Consider the following 18,197-nt stretch of genomic DNA (forward strand, 5'->3'; position numbering starts at 1 on the left):
TTTCATTTCAATTCTGTAAGTACCCTTGATTGAATTTCTTCCTAACCTAAAAAACAACTCGCCATGATTTTGCCACTTTACTAATAAACAAAATTTTAATTTACTTTCCTTAGTGTGTTTAGAATGATAATGAACAAAGGAGGAAGGATTCCTTCCTATACCTTATAGCAGTGATCTCAAACTCAATTCCTGGAGGGCCACAACTCTGCACAGTTTAGCTCCAACCAGCTCCAACTCACACCTGCAAGGAAGTTTCTAGTAATCCTGAAGACCTTGATTAGCTGGATCAGGTGTGTTTGATTAGGGTTGGAGCAAAACTGTGCAGAGCTGTGGCCCTCCAGGAATTGAGTTTGAGATCACTGCCTTATAGGGTACATAAGGGTAAACTGCATGAAAATAAATATTCATTATTTTCATGCAGTGCTTACCCTTATGTGGATTATGCATCACATTATTTGAATCATGTCACATGTTTTTGAGTGTGTGTGTCTAACTATGATGATCACCTGTTTCTTCAAAGAGTTAGATTTACAGTTTTGTGCATAAGTTAAATTTGGATGGAAAGATAGCTATTGGCACAGTGCAGTGAAAATATCCAAGTGAGCCATGTCACATTTCAAAATGAAGTCAAGAATCTGAAGCATCTATGAAACGTTAATTGACTGCAAGGAGAAAACAGCGCATAACAAGCTAACGAGGCAAGAGGAGCAGTTTGCTAACAACTGTTAGCAATATTTTACCACAGAAGTTTGAGAAACATGTACATTCTATCTGTCCAAGGTGACTTTATCTTCAAAGTGAGATGCTTAGTTTGTTCATTACATTTATCAGATTCATCATGTCAGTAGCCAAGCATTGTAAATGATCAAAGTTAAACCGAGGTAATCATCTGCCTTTTAAAACCATCCATGAAAGATTAAATGCACCATTATTTGCCGCCTGGAATATTTTGAAAGAGCTAGCAAAGTAGAGCAGCCTGTGATTTACTAACTACACATTTACGAAGAGTGTTCAAGACACGCTGTCGAGCACTACCAAGGGATCGTGGCAATGAAAACAAAATAAGGTGGGCAATTATATACTTTCAGAACAAAAAGACTGCAGTGACTTCAACAAAAAAGCAACAGCGGAGGCATATTGTTGTTCTCCCTTCAGCTCTGTTGAGTTTTATTTGATCTGAGTGAAGTATAAACGGCTCTCAGCTGTTCTGATTATAGAGATGTTGAAGGATCAGTCTGTGACACGTCTCGCACTGCCTTTCAAACACACTCCAGGGGTTCAATGCTATGACAGCTATTGAAAGTAAATAAAGATCCTTTATTTGCTCAGAGATTCACTGAGTCAAATACTCAGACTAATCTAAAACACCAAGGCCTTTTGAGAAGAAAGAGTTTATTCAGAACTGTTATTTTGCTGCAGACCACACATTGTCCAGTGTATGAGTTCGCATATATTTTATGAAGTAGCTCTCTGCCAACTCAAATAAAATGTATGCTTTTACTATTTTCAAAATTAATTTGGCTACTAAATTTAAGTTACTGGCCATTCAGAACTTCTACTAGCCAATTTGGATTTCATACATTATTTTTTTAATCAAACAAAATCCTGTCATCCAGCCATCTGCTCCTTTCCTCGTTCATCCTTATTCTTTTCACCAAAATGTGTTTTAGGTGGACAGATCAATACAGTACAAAGAACAGAAAAAAGAAAATGTAGAATGTTAGAAAATAACAATGCCTTTTCTGTTAACCAAATGCTTTTTAATCTTCGCTATTGCTTCAACGCAAATGAACAAGTGCGCCGTTATTTGTTGCATAGTGACGTGCATGTTCAAGTAAGCCAGATATGGCTTTATTTCATATTTATTTAATATGATATATGCTGTATTTAATATATCATGATGACTCACGAGTTGAGTATTTGCGCTAAATCGGCGCAGATTTGGCTTACACGAACTTCCCCAGAAAAGTGAGTAAACATAATAAGTAACACGCAAAATTGGCTAGTGATTTGACAGCGTTACCCGCCACAGTTGATTTTTACCTGCATTTGGCGGGTGTTCATTTCAAACCCTGTATGTATATATAATTCCAATTGTCTATAGTTCAAATTTGAAAATAGTAAAAGCATACATTTCATTTCAAATCTTGTATCTCAAACAACCTTTAGCATGATGCATTTAGACTTAGTCATTCAATGACTGCATAACTGATCAGTAAAAGAGTAAATATTCCCAGTGATGTCTCATTATGTACCAACTAGCCAATAGTGCACACATTTGCATTAAGTTATGTAAGGGATAATGTAGAGCGAGGCGGTTGTATTCGCTATAACAACCGCCTCGCTCTACATTACCCCGCTTATTACATGGCTACGTCCGTACCAAATAAATCAATAATTTTACACAAAATATTGATTTAAAAAGGAGTTTATTGATTTAAAAACGATTGTATTGCTTCCGCTAAAGAAAATAGTTCGTTCCGTCTCTATGGTTAGCGTCCATAGCAACGCTCTGTTTTTCATGGCAACGGTGTGTTAAAGGTATAGTGGAGGATCTTTCCGAATTTTAGATAAGACCCGCCCTCTCCACTTTTTGAATAAGTTTGATTGATTCACCAGAATGATTGACAATTAGGAGGACCAATAGTATAGGTGCTCCACCCAGAAGTAAAAAATCCTCCACTATACCTTTAAAGGAGAACTCCGGTCAATTTTAACATTGAGCTCATTTTTTTGTACATTTGGAGTGCTGTCAATACAGAGAACAACGACAAAAATCGGTGTTGGCTACACCGTGTTATCCTCTTTTTAAAATTTGCACCCTGTTGACTTCAATGGGGCAAGTTTTAAACCTGCTTTTAGCCTCTTAACATACTTGATGTATCATTACAAGTGCACAGGTCATTGACCCGCGTTCACTCCGAAGGAATCACTCACATTGGCTGTGCACTTGTAATGACACATCAAGGATGTTAAGAGGCTAAAAGCAGGTTTAAATATTGCCCCATTGAAGTCAACAGGGTGCAAATTTTAAAAAGAGGATAACACGGTGTAGGCAACACCGATTTTTGTCGTTGTTCTCTGTACTGACAGCACTCTAAATGTACAAAAAAATTAGCTCAATGTTAAAATTGACCGGAGTTCTCCTTTAAACTTATTTCTTGATAACAGACCGCATTCTACATTAGAATTCAACCAAGCCATGTAATAAATATTGATAACAAAATAAGGTAACACTTTATTTCGATTAGTTCACTTTAGACATTCTACTAACTATAAATAACTTTGCAAATGTAGTAAATGTCAACTTAGTATTAGTAGACTGTCTGCTTAATATCTGTTAACACTTTATTTTGATGCTCCCCAACAGACATTCAACTGACTTTAAGTAACTTTGCAACTACGTCAACTTATTTTACTAACACTAACCCTAATCTAACAGTCTACTAGTACTCTGAGAGTAAGTTGACATGTAGTTGCAAAGTTATTTATAGTGGAATGTATAAAGTGGACTATCAAAATAAAGTGTAACACAAATTGCATCTTTGTATAGGTTTATAGCTCTCCTGTGGAGTATCTGGATGCAGTGCAGTATAATTCATCATCATAGGCATGAATATCTCTAAAAATATCCCCATATTGGTTTCTTCGAACCTTTGAGAATCTCAATATAATAAAACCAGTGAATTATGCCCTGCATTCAGTGCCTTTATATTTGTAGTACATTACAGTATGTGAATAAATATAGTCTGTGTTAGAATGTAAGAGTGAATCCCTGCTACTCTTCTGACATGACATGGTTATCTCTCACCATGAGGAGAGGTAAAGATTTCTCTCCGTTTTCTGATGCCTACAGCCTAAAATGACATTCAGTTGCATTCAATTTCACTGCAGAGCACTGAGTACATGTACAAGGCCAATGAAATAGCCTGCAGTTAGCACTTAAATGCAAGTAGCAATATATTATTTGAATAATATTGCCTAAAAATGCTGTTGCCAGCAAACTAGTGTTTTGAAAATAACTGCATCCCCTAAAGACTTTAAGTTAAGCAATATCACACTATCTAGAGTGCTGTTGTTTTGCATGCTTGTGAATGTAGCATTGATTTTTATTTTATTTTACACGTCTCTGAAATACTTTATGCTGATTGGTCAACCGCAGCATTCAGAGATTAGATGATTCCTAATTTTCTCCAATGTCTGTGCAATGCTGTATACCAGACTGCATCGATGCTCACGCTCACTTGTTTCAAACAAATCCAACCATCAAGTTATTGGTTGCAGAGAAAATCACCTCTGATGAAGTATTAATATCACGTTCATTTTCTAGACTGATTGCTTTGTAAATTGTAAAGGACTTTTTGGAAGTGGAAGTTAAGATAATATACAACAGTACAATAATTTAAAGTCCACCTATTTTTTTTTCATAAATAATGACCAACCGACTGTATATAATCCCTAATATACAATTATTCTTTAATATCAAGCTACATTTAGGACTAAAGTAGTTTGTCTTTCTTCACCTATAAAAGTTGTAACTCGATCTGAGAATGGCTAAGTATTGTATGAGTTGGCAATTTCGTATCAATTTGTATTATCTGACTCATTGATTTTTAGGTAAAACGTCACCGTGAAGGTCCACCCCTAAATCTGAGCCTCAGGGGACAGACAGACAGATAGATGGATGGATATGGATTGTCCCACTCCCAACAACAGGCTTAAATACAATAATAAAGACCCCATGCTTCCAGCTCCCCATCGGCTTACATTAATCCTTTTTGGAGTTTCTTTCCTGCTTTTTTTCCCCTCTCTAAGCAGTTTCATTATCTCTTTAAGGTGTGTACATTATTATAGAGCTGAGCTTGAAGCATAATAAATGGTCTAGCATTAGGTCAAAATTCATAGTAAATATATCTTGCTATTGTATCAGTGACAGCTTTAAAAGTAATAGTTTTGTTTGTTTACATTAACATTTTTCTTTCCACATGTTTATCTGTTTATTTGAAATTCGTTCTATTATAATTTGTTTTGCTCTTGTCAGCTAGAACATAAAGCACTTTGAGTTGCTTCTGGGATAAATGAAGGATGTCACAGAAATTGAAAGCAATGTGCAGAATTAGTTGGAAAGCCGTTCATCGATGCGCAGATTCATCATTCGAATGCCGAATACTAATATAAGAGGCAGGACAAACACATTATCGTTTTCCTAGAAGATTAAAGCAGTGTCTCTTCAGAAAGTGGGCCATGGGCTCTTCCAGAGAGCATTATCGATCTCCAGAGTTGAGCTCCGCTGGTTCCTTCGTTCAGCTGAGGAGACTCATCACATGCTCATTCTTACCGGGTCTTCCGTCGCCTTGATGCTGGGCGCACAGGGGTAGAGGGATGGGAAAAAACCCATCATTTAGTATTCAGCATCAGCAGCGTCTGCCTGAAAGAGCAGGCAGCAAAGAGATGAGCCGGAATGGGATTGGATTATTTCAGAAGCATTTTTATGGCAAAGAAATTGAATTTGCCTTGCCCAAGAGCTCATGAGACATTAGACGCAGGCAGTCATCAGCTGAATATTATTATGCGTTTAGAACAGAGACGGCTATTGGGAAGCTAGTGGCTGCCAAAGGAAGAGCGGAAAGCTGCACACAGCCAATTATCTCATTAAACTAGCCTGCTTATTAAAGCTGTATATAGGCGTAACCATGTGTGCCAGTGTCGTCTGCATTACACCTGACAGCCTCTGAGCTTTCTTTATTTAGATCTGGGACTCTGTCCAAAGCTGCTTGTTTGTTCCTGCAAATATGTAAGACAGGACGTCGTGTTCCAGATGGATTTTCTGTAGTATAACAAGCCCTGATTCCATTCAATTACATAGACAAAAGAAAGGTCTGCAACATGACTGAGAGCAAGTCTAAGCTTATTGTAGACCAGGGGCTCAAGAATCAGCATGTTAGAATGTGCCTCTGCTGGTAGATGATGGAACTACATAATTATGCAGGCAAAATAACTTTATCCTTTGATGACATGGAAAGCAATATATATATATATATATATATATAATATATAAAACAAAACTTGACAGGTTGTGCCCTTTCAGCTGCATCTGCCAACCGAGCAACTGCTATTGAGAAGAAAAGGTAATGCTAACGGAGAGCTTTATGCAGATGTATACATTCACACTTTTAGACAGCAACTTAAATTGCAGGGGCCTACATTACTTTAGACATCCTTTCTCTAGACATAACTGAATCTTGTTAGAATATACAACAATGTTCTGAGAATAGCTTTTGCATCATTTGTTGCAGAGGATACTTGCTTTGATATTTTGTTATCTAATGCTTTGATATTCAGACATTTTAAATGTGACTAAAGTGTTCAAATACTTCAGGCCACTGAACGCAATTTACAATGCGGAATATATATCTTTAATTTCATAGCCCTGGCAGCATCAGCAATGAAGCATCAAAGTGTCTTTTGATTATGGTGAAGATCAGAAAGGAAATCTAGGTCATTTATTATAACGGCAAACCCATAGTTTTGCTTTTGGGTCTTTTTTGGGGTCTAAATGGAGCATTAGTAGACGCTCTATGGTAAGTTAAGCAGACGCCTGCTTCTTTAGATGAAGTGTGACAGAACCTGAGCGAAAGGTAGAAGTTGATTTGATCTGAGGCTTTATGAGACTCTTGGGGTCTGAATCTACTCTGCCAATTCCAGTAACAGACCTCCCATATGACCACTATCACAGATGTGCCAGGGTCCACAGAGTATCATGGGTAATTGTAAGTGAAATAGACCAAGCTGGCTTCATGATGGAGTAGCCCTTGACTCCACCGCGTGTGAGATAGAGTTTAGAGATGGAGCACTGAAAGGAACAATTCTTTTGATTTAGTTATCAAACCTGATGGGTATGTGAGACAACAGTAAAAAACAAAACAAAAAAAAAAAGGTAATTTGCAGTCCGTCTTGATTTTATATTGTACAAGACAATTAACTACTGTGAGAAATGGGTAACTCAAGATTTTCAAATAGTAGGCTGTGTCATTGTCACACCATGCAACATGGATTGTATATATTCAGCTTTAAATGAATAGTTCATGTAAGAATTTTCATTTCATTTTTTATTTCCAATGTTTGAACAGCTTGTAACGAAACTTAAAAAAACGAGACACTCCCGACTCTATAGGCTGTCTCTGAAAGCCTAGACTTGATTTTGATTTTAAGGACTAGGGACATTTTTGCCAGAAAAATCAAAAGAATGTGACATTAACGCGCACTACCGCGAATCTCTCTTCCGTTCTATGACACGAATAACTGCAAGCCTTGGTGAACATAAGAGATTTCTTCCGAAAGGACGGTGGCAAAAATTTGTCTTAAATTATTTTTCTAAAAGTAAGGTGATTGCATTGAAATTTTGTTTGACCCTTAATCCATCAAACAGTATCTTCAAAACGATGACTTTCTTTAGACCTGATTTTCTTTAGACCTAAACCTTGATTTTCTTTGGACAGTTTTTTTTTATTTTATTTTTTTATGTGCAAATTACAGGTGGTTGAACAGCAGTTTAGTGTGACATGCAGACAGGATGTGATTCCTCCAGGGAATCGTCCCTCCGCTCGTGTCTGACACCTTAAAACACCACAGCTAAACAGAACACCAATCCAAAATGTTTGTGTGTGCGTTTGTGTGTGCCACAGCACGTCAATGGTACTTCATTTATCTCCATTTCTTCCTTGAATAAAGCTTGTTTAAGGACAACATTCTAATGCGTGTCAGGTTTGTGACTATTTTAAACATGTCAACCTTGTAAGAAAACATTTTATTTGATCACATCTCAGAGTTTTGCTGATGCTCATGACAAATTCCTACATGCATGCACCAGTGTCCTTGTTTTTGTAAGGTAAAAATCGTTTTCAGGCAATTAAACAAAAAAAAAGAAAAAGAAAAAAAAGACGACAGTTTGGAGGAAATGTGTTTTGTGCAGATAACTGTTTTAGTGCTTTTTTCATATCCCTTGCCATTTTGAACAAATTGCTGTGTGACTCTGTTTGGGGAAGGTAGGTGGCTTTGCCCGTACACCGGCCCATTACTACATTACCTATTGTGTTCAGGACCGCAGTCGATCTCTGAGTGGTCCTTGACTCTGAAGTCTAGGTGACACCTTTGTCATGCGGAAAGACAGGTTTGATAAATGCATCCATTAGGAGTGGGACACAAAAGGGGAATTTTAGCCCATGCAGTGGTGAAAGTGAGGACATTGATTCAGTATAATTATTAAAGTCAGAAGGGTAATGATGTGCATATGTGTTTTTGTGTATTCCCCACTGAAAAGACCAGCGTAGACCAGCATGAATTTCTATACTTGTCCAAGCTGGTTATTTCGGACAGTTCTGGTCAAAAAATACAGCAAAAACAGAAATGTTGTGAAATATTATTACAATATAAAACATTTCACATGATTACAATTTAAAACATTTAAAATATCAATGTTGAAAACAAATGTGCTGCCTAAAGTGCCTCTATTTTGCTATTTTAAAGTCTCCAGATTTTAAAAACCAGACCATTCTCAGTAGTAACTGAGTTATGGTCTGGCAAAGCTTCATTAATAACTCATTTCCAAAGGGGCGTCACCAACGGACGTCGCTCAAATGCCTCTGGGCGAAATTGCATAGACCTAAAACCAATCAGAGCGATCGTCATCGTGTAAAGCCATATGCTGCGTCCCAATTTGCCTAAGTTACACTACGCCATAAAAGTATGTACTCTTTTTGTGAAGAAAAGGTATTTACTTTTGAATGTGTAGCAAAAAAGTAGGCAAGCTTTGGGACATACTACTTCGTCATCTTTATCGGACGGATCTGTCGCGTGCATCCTGTCACGTAAACTGCCCTGTCAATCATTTTGTCACAGTTAAAATCCTCTATTAAATCTAATTTAATTTCCTTCTGTTTCGGAGAGAAATGTAGCAGCACGTTCATCTGCCAGTGGGTCTTTCATGGAGACTGTCCTCATGTGTTTGCAATTTGAATATAATAATGCATTTAAACATTGGTGCGCTTAACGGACGTCGCTCAAATGCCTCTGGGCGCAATTGGATAGACCGGAAAAAAAAACAGAGCGATCGTCATCGTGTAAAGCCCGCCTCAACGTTCCTGATTGGTGCCGCGATTTCGACGGATTAGAAATGGGCTTGAATGAGCTCTTTGCCAGACTACTTGCAGAGCAAATCTAAATTTGCCGGAAGTTGTCTGGGTTTTCCCAGGCTAATACAACAGGTTTACATGCATCAAAGGTCAAAAACACTTTAATTTTCTCATAATATTTCAATAATTCTCAAAGGACTCGATGGATGAATCAGTCTATCTAATCCCTCCTTTCCACAAGCTACTCTGCTCTGATTGGCCAGATGACCCAGTCTGTTGTGATTGGTCTACCGCTGTCAGAAGCTACACATCCCTTAACATAACTGAACTTCAGCTCAGGAGGCTTCCTAACACCATGTCCTAACTACATGCGACGCGATGTAGCGGCATGCGATAAAAGGTTTATCTTCCATGTTAATCAGAGTTTTTGTCCTAACCAGCCGCGACACTCAACGATTCTATTTTAGAAACGGTTTCTATTTTTCTGCAACATTGCGCTGAAACAACAAACACAAAGTGTGGCAATGATAATCTCAGGTAATGTTTATGTGCTTTATTTAATGTTAAAAGCGTGTAATGTGACTTTGAATATCATTTAGTGCTCACAGCTTTGTAACTGTAAAAGCAACAATGGATAATTCACCTCAGATCTTGAAACTAAACAAATGGAAACAAGAACGTTCAAACTGTGAACATACAAGTGTATTCTTTGACAAAGATTGTTTTAGTAACTCAGTAGACTATGTATTTTTAATAATGTTTAAATGGTGTATTATTTGTGAATTTGATAATGTAGCCTACTTATCCATTTTCTTGGGAGTGCCGTCAAGATTACTCTCTGGTGCTGTGCACTTGCCGTGAGACTCCGCCCACACACTGTTCTGATTGGCTGTGCGTTTTGATTGATTCATCTCGCAGTCGTGTGGCATCTAGTGTGGACAGACAAATTATTTGTGGCTGGAATCTTATCACATCGCGTCTGGTTAGGACATGGTGTAAAGCTCAGTTATTGTACACACTGCAAAGACACAATGGCGTTGATTGTACCATATCAATCCGAGCGCAAGTCCGATGTTGAAACATTGGAAAAAAGAATTTACCTCCATCGCAAGGATGATCTAAGCAGGACTTTCTCAGTGATTCTCAATTTATTGTGTTGAACATTCAGGAACTATTAACTGTATCAATAACGGTGCATACATTAGCCGAGCACTGAATGACTTATGTAACATTAAAGTTTGCAAAACAAATTTGCTCCATCCTTTTTCTTTACTCAAAGTAGTAAGAAGAACTACAGACAATCTGCATGAACACAGTTTTAGGTATTAGTGGGGCACAGCTGATTTGCAGCAACAATTCCAGCAAGTATAATGCTTGCATAATAACGTGACTTAGCCTGTTAGCTGGAATATAAAACTACATATTTTGAACACCCAGTAGAAAATATATACATCAATAATTATTCATACTTGCAGGTTGTGATTATGAGGAGCAAGTTGGTCCAAATAAACTGAGTACTGACCTATTTCAAGAGCAAGCATTTTGCGATTCCAGTTAGGGTACAGTTTTCAACTCCGAGAATTGAGAAGCGGACGTCAGTAAAATGTTTGCGGGCCAATGTACAACATAGGCGGGCATTATGCAAATTTCTTTTCTAGTGACATAGAAGCGTCACGCAGTGAGATTCGAATTAAAAACGACTGTGGCATAGTCATAGACTGTGGCTATGACAGTGGCATAGCAAGTTAGTCCCAGGCCCATATGCAACAATTTTTTTACAGGCCAACCTAACCCCGTCCTCCAAGTATATCGAAGAGACAGTGACGTTCACTGTAGTAGCCTATTTAAAAATAAAAAAAAATACAAATAAAAAACGATACCATAAAAAACACACTCAACCCAACATCTTTTCACAACCAGAACGGAACTAAAATAACCAAGGCTCAGCAAATGTCAATAATAAACTACTGCATGCAAACACAAACGATCTTGGCACAGCGGACCAAATTGTAAAAACTACTCACTCATTTTAGTTGCATTCTCCGGGCCTTTCTTTCGGCAAATTCATCCATGATGTCCTTGGTGTTTAATTCATGGCTTGGTGCATTCTCAATGGAAAGTTAATTTTTCATTAGCTTCAGTTTTGAAAATGAGCGCTCCGCCCGTTTTCTTTTTTTATTTTATTTGGCGTGGCGATGCAGCGTTTGCTCGTAGTGTTGCGTTATTAAACGAATGACAGCGTAGTTCTATGACAGCCGCGGGGTGCAAAAAAGAACAAATGCACACGATTAGCAATTATTGAATTACAGAGAAACAAGAAATTACTGCACATGACATGCATGCAAAGTATATATATTTTCTATATATTCGTTCTAATTAAAAGGTCCCCCTGGGATAGCCTCCAATCGGCCCAGGCCCATTTGCACGTGCATACACTGCATTCTGAGTCGATTCTTTTTGTGTTTTGGGAGACTTTAACTTTATTTATCGTGCATTTTCGACTTTACAACTTTTACATTCACCTACAGCTGTATTACACATTGTATGAAAGGGAATATTCGGAAAAAACAAACATAATAGGGGCACTTTTCTTTAAGTTCAAAAGACCACATTTATTTAAAACAGAAATATTTTGTAACATTAAATGTCCTTACTGTAGCTTTTGATCAATTTAATGCATCCTTGCTGAATATAAGAATTAATTTAGTTAAATTTCATTTTGCTGAATGTAGCAACTTCAACATATTAGTCCTACGGTGACATTTGCAGTGAATTTGCAACTTTGTGTTCCACAGAAGAATGTAAAGAAAGAGCAACTTTATAAACTATTCTTTTAACTGCTACACCAAAATACCAATCTCTCCAATCATTGTTTTCATCCCAGAAGTCACAGGATCCTGCCTGTACAATCAACACTTTCCTGAACAGTAGAAGCGGTACATCAATTTTCCAATGCCTGCGGCAGCTGTGGTATGAACAAGCACTTTTGTGATACAGCACAAGCGATGGGAATATTCCTATCCCAGAATCTGGCATTAAAACAAGCAAGCAGAACACAGGGAAACCCTCTGACTAGTTCCCAAGTGAGGTCTAAATTATGTTTTATTAACAAAGTTCGGGAGGAGCACGTTCAGATAATTAAACCTTAAACACATGTGGAGCACATTCAGACAATCAAACCTAATTAAACACGAGTGGACCACACTCTGTTAATCAACCCAATCAATGAGGTAAGAGGTGTGTATATATACTGCAAACTTACCTCCGTTCATTGACAGTTTAACAGCATCCCTCCACCACCCCACCTCCTCACTTCTAGTCCTAAATTCTCTTACAACAACGGGGGAGTACTCTGGGTTCGGGCAAAATTTCCGAGCTCGGAGCCCTCCCCCGGACAGCACGCCAAATACGCATAATCTTTATGTGAGCGGAGGCTATTGCCACCTAAGATATAGAATATGTTTTGTAAATGCTCCCAACTACAGGGTTTCCAAATAAATGAAAAAAAACAAACAGAGATGCGTACAATCTTTATTTGACACCAAAGTAGTAAAAAGGATAATCATACAAAAATTATAAGAAAAAAAATACACAAGTTACAAATACAACATTCACACAAAAGAAAAGAATAAGTCATAAAGTGGCCACTTGTAAAATTGGATCTTGGACAGGCAATATCAATATCCCTTGGGATAAGTCACATTTGGGATAGAGAAAGAAAAATGAAAACAAAATATCCAAATTAAATTCAAACCACCTCAATTCACACCTTCATGCAAATGTATAACCAAATATCACAATCCACCAATAAACAACAAAGTATAAATGAATTAAATAAATCCTCCCAATCCCAGCAGCTAATAGCCCATGGTAGTTGTAAAGGAATTGACAGTAGATAAGAACGGTGGCAATTACCACCCACAGTACTCCAGAACACAATTAGCCACAAAAAAAAAGAAACAAAGAGAAATATCAAATTAAAGAAAATACAATTAAATCAATATAACAAATAAATAATTCAATACCCAATCATCTCAGCACACGCACACACTTCCATACACACAAACGCCACCACAAACACGCGTTCACACCGAGCTCACTCAAACACGCGCTCGCCTCAACACACACTCAAATAAAGACTCGTTCACATCAAACGTGTTCACACAAACATGCGTTCACACGAACACACGCTCGCATCAACACACACACGCACACACCTAAAACCCCGCTCACACAACTGTGCGCTCGCACAAACACACGCTCGCATCAACACACACGTGCGCTTCTAAATCACAGTAGTCCGTGGTGGGACTTGAGCGCGCACCCTCTTCAGTCTTCACAGCACAGCACCACTGTGAGCCGCCACACAGCAGCAAAACAACAGCGGGCAGATTTCTATAAAAATAGTTACTCAATTTGGTCATTAACCACGCATACACTATATCTAAAATTACATCTGATTAACAAACAACTTACAAAATACCATATCAACTTACCTGCAGCACAATTGACTGGCCCTCGGTGAGAACGGTGAACAAACCACCAATACTGCCTCGATCACACTATATAAACGAGTCATCATTAAAAACGGCGCTATTAAAGAATAATTGCAGCAACATATCAATGCAGTAACATACCTTGATATATGTTAATGCAATTGAACATCCACAGGCCCACGGCAAAAGTTAAAAAAGGGATTTCCAACTTATGCAGGTCTACAACACTTAATACGCGCTCAATGCTTGATGCATAATAGATTGCTCTTGCGACACAAAAGAATGCAGCCTGCGTACCATGCCGGAAGGAAAACGGAAGTAAGAGGAAATCTCCACGTTTTTAAAGGGCCGTGAGCGTACCATGCCAAAGAGAAAACGGAAGTGAAAGGGGATCTCCGCATTTTTAAAGGGGCCGTGAGCTTAACTTCCGCCCAGCTCCATCCACCTACACAGAACGGAAGACCCTAGAAGGGTCACCCCATTACATTCTACCCCTGGATTTTCTTTCATCGTCCCGATGATACAATCTACAACCATGGACGAAAAGAACAACCCTGAGTCTGACCAGGTTGAAATGGAGCAGTCACCGGCTCTCTGCCCACATGTACATTTTGAACTATTGCTGTGGCCCTTGGTAGATTATAAGGGTTAGAATGTTTCCCGGCAGTAGTCCGAGTGGTTTGGCGCCGACCCCCCTCCCTTGCGGGATTAACAATCAACATAGGACCTTCAATCCCCATTTCAACAGGACTTTCTACAAACCTCTCTGGCTCCAGTGGTAGATCTACTTCAGCTGAACTCAAGGCAGTAGGGGTTACATCTACAAGGGCTACATCCCACTCTTCCACTGCCATTGGGGAAGCTAAAAACTCATCCAAGTTGCCATCTGACAGCCCTAACCCTGGATCAGCCATGTGGCCAGAGCATTCTACGTGTGGTACTGGCTTTAAGTGAGACCTGTGCACCTGTTTTACCATGGAAGGGTTATCTACCTGTGCTATAGTGTATACACCACCATCACCCCTAGGCGCTCTAACTACTTTGTGAACAATGCTAGACCAATGATTTTGTATTTTATGACGACCACGGACACCATAGTCCCGCAGATAAACTTCTTGACCTTCCTGCAATGCAAAATCCCTTCCTACCTGATCATGGCGCTTTTTACGAAGCTCAGCAGCTCTATCTAGCCGAGCCCTTGCTCTCGTATAGGTTGTTTGAAGTCTCTCTCTATGCTCAACCACCCAGTCTTTCACCTGTCCACTTGCAGGCTCGTCCACTGCCGAGAGTAGAAAATCAACCGGAAGTCTGGGGGCCTGCCCGAACATCAAAAAATATGGTGACTCACCGGTGGTCTGGTGAGGAGTTGTATTATATGCGAAACATACCTGTGCTATATGACAAGTCCATGACCTTTTTTGCTCCAAGGACAGTGTACGAAGTAAGTCATGAAGGGTTCGATTGAAGCGCTCACACTGCCCATTTCCCTGAGGGTGATACGGGACAGTGTGAGTCTTCTGAACTCCATACAACTGGCAGAGCTGGGAGACCACTGCACCCTCAAAACTTCGACCTTGGTCTGAATGAATTTGCGCAGGTACACCAAACCTATAAAACCATTCATAAACCAAAATATTAGCTACCGTAGTTGCCTTCTGGTCCCGTGTGGGCACAGCCTGAGTGTATTTCGAGAAGACATCTGTAATAACAAGGACATGCTCTCTTCCATCGCTAGCCTGCTCCAAAGTGGTAAAATCGACCGCCAAGATCTGATTCGGTCTTGATGCCAACAAATGGCCCAATGGAGCACGGGCTGTTGGCTGATTTGATTTTGCAACAGCACACTGACTACACTCCTGGCATTGCTTCCGGACATCAGCCTCCATTCCCGGCCAATAACACCGGCTGCGTATCAGCTCATAGGTACGCTGCCTACCTTGGTGGCCATGAGCACTATGCAATAGCTGAAAAACCTCTGTCTGAAAAACCTCAGGCAGCACCAACTGGTCCACCTCCTCTCCCCCATCAGGTAGTTTTAGGTGACGGTACAACAAGCCGTCTCTCTTAAACAACCGGCTCCACTGACGAAGCAATTCCAAACACCTTTTGGACATAGACTGACGTTGTTCCTTCGTTGGATACACTTTAGAAGAAAAAAAATCAAGAGCCGGACCAATGACTGAATCCTTTTCCTGCGCCTGTCGCAAGTCTATTTTTGAGGTTGTAGAAAAAGCAGAGATTGTGCTCTGTACTGCCTCGAATGGCCTACCCTTGTCCAACAATTCTACCAGAATGGCTGGCAGAGCAGTTCCGCACTCTTGCTGTGGAGAAGGTACCACTGTGTACTGCCTAGACAAAGCGTCTGCATTACCGTTGACACGGCCAGGGCGATACCGAATATCAAAATCAAATGCTGCTAGCTGGGAAGCCCAGCGTTGCTCTAAAGCACCAAGTTTGGCCGTCTTCAAATAGCTCAAGGGATTGTTATCCGTGTAAACTATACACTTCTGCCCTAAAAGGTAATCCCTAAACTTTTCAGTCAGAGCCCATTTTAAAGCTAATAGCTCCAACTTCATGGAGCTATAATTTTGCATATTCCGTTCGGTGGGTCTGAGTCCCCGGCTAGCATATGCCACTGGCCTCATCTTACCGTCCTTCTCCTGCCCAAGCACTGCCCCTAACCCGGAGTGGCTAGCATCAATCTCCAACACAAATGGGAGGGAGAAATCTGCATATGCCAAAACAGGAGCAGACACCAATCGCTGCTTCAAAGTTTGAAACCCCTGCTCACACTCCTCAGTCCAACCGCTTTCAATTGACTTCCCAGAACCTCTCTTCTTCTTCGTCCCTACCAAGTCTGCAACAAGCCGATGTAGCGGGGAAGCCAACTGAGCAAATCCCTCTACAAAACGCCTATAATAACTTGCGAATCCTAAAAACGACCGCAATTCAGTCACATTGGTTGGATGCTTCCACTCTGCCACTGTGCTGATCTTAGCAGGATCAGTAGACACTCCCTCTTTAGACACCAAATGCCCCAAGTAGCCTACTTCTTGCCGGAAAAAGCAACATTTTTCTAACTTGGCCTTAAGTCCCTCTTGCTGAAGTCGGACAAAGACCATTTCCAACCTCTCCAAGTGCTGTGCAATGGTAGATGAGAAAACGATAATGTCGTCTAAATAAAGCAACAACGTCTGGAACCTTTGGTCACCGAACATGCGCTCCATAAGCCGTTGAAAGGTACTAGGTGCATTGCACAACCCAAAGGGCATTCGATTAAACTCAAATAACCCAAAGGGTGTGCAAAAGGCGGTCTTACACTTATCTCCCTCCGCCACCGGAACCTGGTTGTAGCCACTGGCAAGGTCCAATGTGGAAAACCACTGGGCTCCACACAGGGCATCCAGGGACTCCTCGATCCGGGGCAGAGGAAAAGCATCCTTCCGTGTCTTACTGTTCAACTGCCTATAATCAACACAAAGACGAATCTGACCATCCTTTTTCCTCACAACTACAATCGGAGAGGCATACGGACTAGAACTCTCTCTGATCACTTGACTCTGCAGCAGTTGGTGAATATGCTGCTTAACTACCTCATAATCTGAAGGGGGCAAACGTCGATACCTCTGCCGTACTGGCTCAGTATCAAGCAAGGGAATCTCATGGGTAATGAGCTTAGTACAGCCCAAATCACCTTCATGAGCTGAAAAAACAGATCTATATGTATGCAAAAGGGACTTAACCCGAGCCTGTTCGTCCTGAGGCAACTGAGACAAATCCATATTCTGGATTGCCTCCTCCATTTTATCCACGTCGACCGCCTGTAATGCAATAGTGGCTTGGTAACAAAATTGTTCCTCTGATGGTACAACAACATCACACCCCTCTGACTGCGAAACAGTCTCCACTTTACACAATGTTCCCACCGCGACATGAGGCTGCAGCAGGGCGTCCTGTTCCCCTACATTAACTATAGGTACAAAGGCCACCCCTTGGACAATTGGTACGAGAGATACAGAGGCTAAAAGGCCAGCAGGGAGCGAATTCTCTTTCCCCAAAGGCTCGAACAGCAACACAGGTGGAAGGCCTGCCGGTAAGGAAAACGTAACGGGCAAAAAACGCAATGAATCGGCAGGGATTCGCACAGTTTCTCGGCCCCCAACCCTAGCCAGTCGTTCCGTGGTCTCATACAAATCAATTTCAGTCTTCTTACAATACTGTAGGGCAGAAAGCCATGCAGGAGTCTCCTTCACAGTGGGAAGGTCAAAAAGCTTATGACCATGTTGACTAAACAACTCCCTATAGCACTCCTGGATAACGTTCATGCCCAACAACCCAGGGAACCCACCCGGTAAGGAAGAGTGGGACAGGTCTTTCACCACAAGTACCCCCTTACTCTGAATTCTCTTCCCAAGAACAACAAAATCTAACTCCAAATAACCCAAATATGGTATATCTAAGCCATTTGCAGCCCGTAACTGTAGCCACCCACAACTAAGCAACTTCTCTTTACCCCAAGGCTCAAAATGCTGGAAAAAGAACCTCTCTGAAATAGTGGTCACCATCGACC

General features: G+C 40.3%; 1 long non-coding RNA gene across 1 annotated transcript; it reads right to left on the minus strand.

Moving 5' to 3' along the window:
* Positions 1–13,487: 13,487 nt before the first annotated feature.
* On the minus strand, positions 13,488–13,940 carry LOC307146766. Its single transcript, XR_013819155.1, has 3 exons — positions 13,769–13,940; positions 13,628–13,693; positions 13,488–13,526 (listed from the first exon to the last, which is right to left on the minus strand). It is a non-coding gene; the product is annotated as an uncharacterized lncRNA (long non-coding RNA).
* Between the last annotated feature and the right edge of the window lie 4,257 nt (positions 13,941–18,197).

Source organism: Squalius cephalus (genome assembly GCF_949319135.1).
Source record: "Squalius cephalus genome assembly, chromosome: 19".
In the NCBI taxonomy this organism is placed as follows: Eukaryota; Metazoa; Chordata; class Actinopteri; order Cypriniformes; family Leuciscidae; genus Squalius; species Squalius cephalus.